Consider the following 8,469-nt stretch of genomic DNA (forward strand, 5'->3'; position numbering starts at 1 on the left):
TGGCCATCTTGCTGTTGAAGTCAATGTTTTTAAAACAAGGACCACGGTTACCGATTCGCCTATGGATGGAGAGGTTAGCATGATCGAGAGCTTTGCTCGAGATTATTTCAACAACACGTTCCACGATAATCATATTACCAAAATTCTTTCCTTTGGAAAGTCGGACTCAACATTTTCATTCCTACACTAGTCGATACACATGTTATTGATGAGGACGGGATAGATGACTTTCTCAAAGATGTAGAGGACTACCATAGTAATGTGGATATGACCAATCTAGATGAGGAATTCGATGAGTTTCTTCGAGTAAGTGACGATTCACCCTATCAAGATCTACCTTGCACAACATCCACCTCGATTCCCCTCCTTCCACCCTTTCAAAGAAATCTCGAGTTTGCACTCGATCCTTTTGTTTCTCCTGTGCTTCATAATTTTTTAAATCCTCCTAGCAAACAGATACTTCAGAAGGACAAACTATTTGACACCTTCATTTTCAGAATTGAGACAGTCCCTACACACACAATGAATGAGTTCGGTGCTAAAACCACATCCTCATTGTGTACAAGCTGTCTTTCTACAACTTATCCATATCCACCATATTCTCCACAACCATTCACTTTTCCACACTCATTTACTAGAACACCCACTCATTCAAAAATGAAAAATAAGGTGCATGATAAGTTACACAATAGGGTAATCCGACTTAAACTTTCATTTCACTAGGTTGAGTCATAGGGAAAATTGGTGTTTCATTGTGTTTGGATATGTTTTATGTGATATTTATTTATGGAATGATCCACAACTATTTCGGTTGTTGATATATGATCAACTGGCATGTTCATACATATGTTTTAGATAAAGTCTCGAGTATCGACTATAAACGACTCAATTTCTGTGTTTGGTGCATTTCCTTTCACTTTAATATATTGGTGAGTGCACCATTAAGGTAACCGGCCCTCCCTATGGAGTGTGTGGCTGTAAGTACGGATCCTAAGTCCACGGTTCACATAGTTCACGTTTTCCAATCTTGCATGTTTTTCTCAGATTTTTTAGTCATGTTTCTCTATGGTGTGAATTATGTCTTTATTGCTTATCGTTTTTCCTTCTAAAAATAAAATAAAAATAAAAAATAAAAAATAAAAATAAACATAGTAATCTAGGAAGTCTCGGGAATCCGACTTTAAAAGACCCACTACTAAAAACAAATTTTCTAAGCTTCGTTGTAAAAATTTGTTTGGGGGTGGGGTGTTTGTGTTTCCGTAATAAATGTTTTATGTCCCATTAGAGTTGCTTAGGCCGTTTTATTGTATTATGATTCGGATTGACATAATCTATTAATTTAGAGTTCATTCATTCGCATAACTTACGTCATGCACGCACTCCGAGGCGTTTTCCACTATCTTGTATGTCATCCGAAGTCGGAATAGAGTGTTTTATGGATCATTGGATAGGAAATTCCCTCCTGATCATTTCCATATCTCATTCGCAAAAATCGGACCGGTAACGAAGCGGCAATTTTGATTTGAAATTCGCGAAAAAAATCGAAAAAATCAAAAATTTGGATTTCGGGCTTGGGCCCAACCCAACCCCGACCGGTAGCGACTTCGCCATACCTTCCTTCTTCAAAGAATTCAGTTCATCGTTTTTCATCTTCCACCGCCATTAACAAGCTCCAAACCTAGAAAAAAAAAAAAATTAAAAAGAAAATACCATAAACCCACGCGTCAAAAATCAAATCCTAACCCCAAATCTTCTCTAAACCAAACCACCACAACCCCCACCGATTTAAATAACTAAAACCACCAAAATTCAAAAATTTGGTGTCTTTGCGCCGCCACCACTCCACCACCACCACTGTTCTTTCAGTCGGTCAAGTCAAACCACCACCACCACATCATATTTAAACCCTCACTCCATTTCAAACACTAGATGATTCAACAACGCCGAATTATACCGGAGCAAGTTTTCACTGCCGACCATTTCGCTCCATTTTACGGTGACGAAATGGCTAGTAGAGACTGGAATAGTCTCTGGTACTCGACCGAAGCCTTCTACCACGAAGACTTGGTCCGACGGTTCTACAACACCAGGGAGTTGGAGGGGAGTAGGATTTTTGTGATGATAAGGAAGAAGAGAAGGGAGTTGACTACGGATCGTTGGTTGCCGGTGATTCTAGGCATTCGCCTAGAATCCATCTGGAGGCCACTTTACAGAGCCCCAGTTTGACGGGTAGAGCCGCTGATGGGCGCATCTTGTCATCAATGGGAGCTACAATACAAACTCCCATTGTGTTCGCCAGGCCCTCGGGGACCAACCAAATTTCTGACCCGGTGGATTAGGGTCGGAATGTCTAGGGAAGGACAAGGTCGACATCGGTCCGACCTGCCTCCACGCGTCTTATGGGTACTCCGGGGCGGAAGTGCGATTTCTGTATCCCGGAGTTTTTGCCGAAAGCATGATTAGGGGTCGGAAGGTCTTTGGCACCTCTTCCCGTGTTAATCACCAAGATCATCTTTGAAGATGAAAGTAGCTCCGTCGATAGGATTACATTACCCCGCACCGTAACACGCGCGTGTCCAACAAGTTTGGAGGAGGGCCGAGGATAGAGAAGAAGAAGAAGAGGATGGAGGAGCTGAGAATGAAGAGGAGGAGGATGAGGATGCCTCCGAGGATGAGGAGGACGTGACTGCTTTGATCGCGGATGCCTTCCGAGGTGTTGGTTACGATCGCGACGCATGGCTATGCTTCATAGGGGCATCGCGTCACTAAACACTATCTGCCTGGACCTCCGGACTCGACGGCGACTATTCATCACAACCGAGATCCGCACCCGAGAGAGAGGATGAGAGATGGGAGCAGAGAGGGTTGAGATGGAAGCCCGAAGCCGGTTTAAGTGGATATGCTTGCACGCTTCCCACCTCATACTGATTCGCTCGAGGACACAGCCTACGAGGCATGAGCCGCCATCGATCGAAGGGCGGACTATCTGCTGGACCTTCTGGAGCCCGTGAGCCACCACTAGAGAGTGTGCCCTCCGCCACCCGGGCGCGAAATTGTTTAGAAGAGTCCGAGGATTGATAGTGGTTGTTGTTTTATTTATTTTTGTTGTTTTATTGTAATATAACTTTTATTTCCGTAATTTGAATTTTGTAGTGGTACCCCGAATGAAATTTTAATATAAGGGCCTATTTTCATTATGCATGGTTGTTTCATATTGACCCCACCTTCCCAACTTGTTTAGGGGTGGTTTTATCAATTCAAGCATTATTTTTGTATAACCCTCGTATTAGAGTTAATTGCGGAGTCAAGGTGAAAATATGGATGTTTAGGCAGAAATATGATTAAGTATCATTGTAGGATGAAATCTAGATTAAATAGGTACATTCTATCATAAAATCAACCTAAAAGATACTGGGTTTGAATTAGAATCCAGGATATGAGTTGTTTCCGTTTTCGAGTTTGGAAATTTTAGGATTTTCGGAAACTGCCGTAATTAGTTTTGGCAACTTTCCGATCCATTTTAGCAACTTTAAACCTATATAAACTTGATACAAACTATCCTCACAACTCACACTACACCTAAACTCCATCACTCACTGTCACACCCCGAATTTCGACAGAATTCGGAAAAACATTATTTGTCCCCGACTCTTCGATCTCCGAGGTGTGACGCACTCTCCACTCCCAAAAACCCATAAACAGTTTTAAAATATGCGGATAATTAAAAACCAATAAAAATTTCAATTATACAAAAGTCCTCTTCATTACAAAAATTCCCAATTAAGATTAGGTTACAAATCTCTTTTCAATAACTCTTTAATTAAAATATACAAATGAGAATACAAAAACATTGTCTAGACTGAAAAGTTATATCACCTCAAGGGAAAAACAAAACGTATCCGGAGATGTAACGCTAATGCAAACCACAAGCAGCAGCCAACCTTCTTCAACACTAAACCTGTCAAAACTTATCAACTATGTTCATTTAATGAACACACCCGATAAGCAAACATGCAAATCGGGTCAGCATTATAAAAATGCTGGTGTGAGTAGTCCTAAAATACAACATATAATATACATATATATACACAATCCATACGGCAGTTAGTTCCTCCACCGAGGCGCCTTAACTTTCAACGACTAATACAACATTCTTAAGTACAATAATCTAGGCAGGTAGTTCCTCCACTGAGGCGCCTTAACATTCTTAAGTACACTAATCTAGGCAGGTAGTTCCTCCACTGAGGCGCCTTAACTTCCCACTAACCACACAACAAACTATACTCATAATAAATAAGGCATGTAGTTCCTCCATCGAGGCGCCTTAGGTTCTAACTAAACTATAACCAGCCAACCATATACAAATCATCTATCTAGAGATATATCATTTACCAACATATTACCATAATTAGATTATTTCAGGCTTTCTTTGTGTGTCCCTAAAATCACGTCGTATCTATGTCTTACCTAGTTTCCCTGGCTACCACAATCGCAACCCAACGCCGAACATGTACATCCACATGCCTCCCTTACATAATGAGCCACTCCGTCGCGTACCACCACGGAAGGGATGCCGCGACACCGTAAATCCTCACACGGAAGCCAAATCTATGTAAGCACCGCCACTATTCGCATAAAATATTAGCGATCATCGTCTATTTTGCTGAACTAATAATCAAGCCACTATTCAAGTTCGCCCGGAGGGGGCCGAAGGCCATTCAAATTTTAAAGCAAACGCGGAAGTGGGCAGCCGAAGCGCCATTCAGATTAATCAAACGCCGGAAGGGCCAATCACATGAGTTGTGGTAGTCGTTCTAGGATTTTCGTTATGTAATTTATTCAGGTGTCATACATTAATGACTCATAAACATTTCTACTATATCACGTGCGGTCAATTACCTTATTGCACTAAGCCATAATATTTAGAAACATCTCAATTATATCTCATAGTCACTTTCGCTCTTCTTTCGTGCCAATATATTATTATTGCACTACACCACACTCCCCGTGTAGTAAATATTCACCGATACTATATTAGCATCTCACATATAAAATAATGGAGTGTATATACATTTCTCCAAGATATTGCATTAATATATATATCCCAACATATGATATCATGTCATAATGCTTCAACGTATCACATACATTTTATTATAACGTATTAGGAATGTAATGTCTACTAACATCTCAATATCGTCACGTGTCAAAAATACACAACATCAAGGTCAAATCTTTCTTAGATAATGACCACCAAATTATACAAGCTTCCACAGCATTTTATTACTATATGTGTCCCTATAATATACACATAAAACGTAGCACAAATAAACAGTCCACAGTCCACAATCAAAGCCCAATATATATATATGCTTTACACACTACTCACGTCAAATCTAAATTAGATAATGACCATCCAAGTTATATAATATCGACAATATTTTATTACTATATTTGTCCATATAAACAAACATATGAAAAACTAGAAAAGTCAACATTCACAGTCAACGGTCAAAGTAAACGGTCAACAGTCAAAGTCAACGGTCAACGGTCAAAGGTCAACACCTCATGGTCAAGGTCAAACTCAACATGTCATGGTCAAAGTCAAACTGTCATCGTCAAAGTCAAAGGTGAAAGTCAACCGTCCATGGTCAAAGGTCAAAGTCAAACTGTCCTGGTCAAAGTCAACAGGTCATGGTCAAAGTCAAACTGTCCTGGTCAAAGTCAACAGGTCATGGTCAAAGTCAAAGTCAACATGTCATGGTCAAAGTCAAACTGTCGTTACCGGATTCGACAGGTTCAGAGTCGTAGCCATGGTGCATGGCTAAGGTCAAGGTGGTGCTTTCTGGAGGGCTCATGACCAAGGTCATGGTTCGGACCCAACCGACAAGCCCAAACCTTAAAACCCGAAAAGTCTAAAAAAGCTCCAAGACCCATGTAGATCTATTTTAAGTCCAATGGATCGGTCCATGCAATATTAAAATCGGCCCAAAAAGCGGTTAAGTGGTTCAAATCAAAATTTCAAAACAAAAAAGAAAAGGGCCCAACCACTTAAATTAGATTTACGCCCACATAAACTAAAACTGAAATTTCGCCAACCACCATCGAAATTTCAAATGAAGCCCATAATAGAATTTGGGCCCCAAACCAAACAATCTAAACCGCCCAAACAAAACCCAAAAGGCAAAGCCAGTGCCCAAAACCGAAATTGAAATCATCGCTTCATCATCTTCACCCATCAAAGACCCAAATCCGCCCCACCACCTCCACACAACCACCAATTTTGACTAGGCGGTTTTAATCGTCATAACCATCCCTACAACTTTAACAAACACAAAAAATCTCAAATCCTTAACCCGACATCACCAAACTAGATCTGGATAAAATTCGCCACCATTAAAGCTTGGTTAAAGCTTAAATCGACAAAGACTACTATCAAGCCCCCCACTCACCCAAACACCCACAACTAACAATAGACCAACCCACCATCCAAAATCCGCAGTTCAAACTACACGGATCCACACCACCACGGTTATCGCGATGAATGGTGTTCGCGCCATTAACGCTTCTTTGTGAGCTTCAAAATTCTATGCTAACCACCAATCTTAACCACGGCTATATGAGTTCAACCCTATCAATTCAACCCAAAACCAACCCAAAACAGCCCAACCGGGCTGCCATTAAGCGCTTCTCGAGCTTCGACATCAAGCCCCCACTCACCCAAACATCCACAACCAACAAAAACAACATTTAACAGTTAAATAAAAACATGGTACTGGCGATATGTTGGTCATAACCTTGGCCGCCATTAACGACCTCAACATAGCTACAACGGTTCTATCAAATGTACCGACACCCCGATATCCGCGATAATTTCAATGATAAGTGAATACTATTTTAACGCCTAACCAGGTCGAACGAGAATGAGAACAAAACCCGACATAGGAAAAAGCGAACCGGCGAGAACGAAACTATTACAAATTAATAAATACTAAACCAACGAAAAATCATAGTTTATGAAATTGTAAATTCTAAACGGACAAAATTATAGTTTTAGTACTTTCGGTGAAAGATAAAATCTACTCACGTGTCTTAACAAATTCCACGCGAATTTCTCTCCGAGTCCGAGCCGCCGCGCTCCACCCTCCGAGAAAACCAAATTTCTCTCTTTTCCTCCATTTTCATTATTCTATTCTCCGGGAACCCTATTTTCTAGAAAAATGTGTTTATATACTTGGGTCCGAAACCCAAGCCCAACACCGACTTCGGCCCAAAACCGGGCCCACATATCCCGAGTCGGTCCGGCCAATTTTGAAAATAATTAAATTAACTAATTAAATATAAAATACGTGATAAAAATACGGGCGTTACACTCACCCTTCACACCCGATTCCTAATGCTTTTACCTTCATTTTTGCAAAATCACTTCGAGGCCAAGCAGACGCCGAGGCCTACTCTACACTTCTCGACAAGAAAAATTTTGCTTTCGAGGCTTCAAGTCAAAGTCCAGCGACTCACGCTTAAAACACCGAATTCCAAATAAAGAGCGCGCCTTCGCTTCAAAATAGTTGCCACGCTTCATGCGACTTCCGTGGACCGAAATTTTCCAGTTTTCGTAGCGTATCCTCCGGATCTTCGCCCAGCTATTCCAAAGCGTAATTTTGATGACATCTCCAACATTGATACCGAACAGTTTTCAAGATTTGTTCCAAAGCACCACTTACGGTGCTTGGTTTCATGAGGTGATCACATATGTTGGTAGGATCCTCTTATGGTAAGACCGCTGAACTTTATTCTCCGGCACTTGCATCTTATTTTATAATAACTGCATTTTCTTTGAGAGACCGGACGGAGAACAACTAGCGTTTTGATTATTATTACCTGGAGGTGTTACTTGTTGATTATTTCTCAATGAAGTTGGGATGTTGTCTCAGGCGTTAGGAATAGGATAGTTATTAATAGAGTAAACATTATCTTGCTCACGGTGGTTGTTGTTAAGTAAGCTAGAGGACAATAATTGTCGAGGGTGCTCTGGACTCAAACAGAAATTACATGGGTTGGAGTTTACATTCATGCCGGGGATAGGCTTTTGTTGAGCGAAATAGCCTCTACTTTTTAGTTAGAGATCGATTAAATTTTTAAGTTACGGATCGGTTTTATTCTCAAACATACCCGGTGGCCTTTCTTGTTGAAGAAGAACTAGGCTGGGGGGATATCATCACTACCCCCATTATTATTCCGTTTAGTTTGGTCTTCTAAAAAATTTGTAAGCCTCGGGGGCTCCTTTACTTAGGAAACTACCCCATTCATTATGTCAAGGACTTCTTTATGGTGATGTTGAAGTCCTTTGAAAAGGCAACGAACTAGCATGTCTTTGCTAGGTTATGGTGTGGACACTCTATAAGGAGATCGGTGAAGCGATTCCATGCCTCGAGAAAATGATTCATAGAGGTTACGTGGAAGAAATGA

The 8,469-nt window shown here is 40.9% G+C and overlaps 1 long non-coding RNA gene across 1 annotated transcript; it reads left to right on the forward strand.

Annotated features, from left to right (window-relative positions):
- The first annotated feature begins 3,602 nt into the window (after window positions 1-3,602).
- On the forward strand, window positions 3,603-4,529 carry LOC147497679 (uncharacterized). Its single transcript, XR_015197180.1, has 2 exons — window positions 3,603-4,176; window positions 4,230-4,529. It is a non-coding gene; the product is annotated as an uncharacterized LOC147497679 (long non-coding RNA).
- The last annotated feature ends 3,940 nt before the right edge of the window (window positions 4,530-8,469 follow it).

Source organism: Coptis chinensis, chromosome 5, assembly GCF_015680905.1.
Source record: "Coptis chinensis isolate HL-2020 chromosome 5, ASM1568090v1, whole genome shotgun sequence".
NCBI lineage: Eukaryota > Viridiplantae > Streptophyta > Magnoliopsida > Ranunculales > Ranunculaceae > Coptis > Coptis chinensis.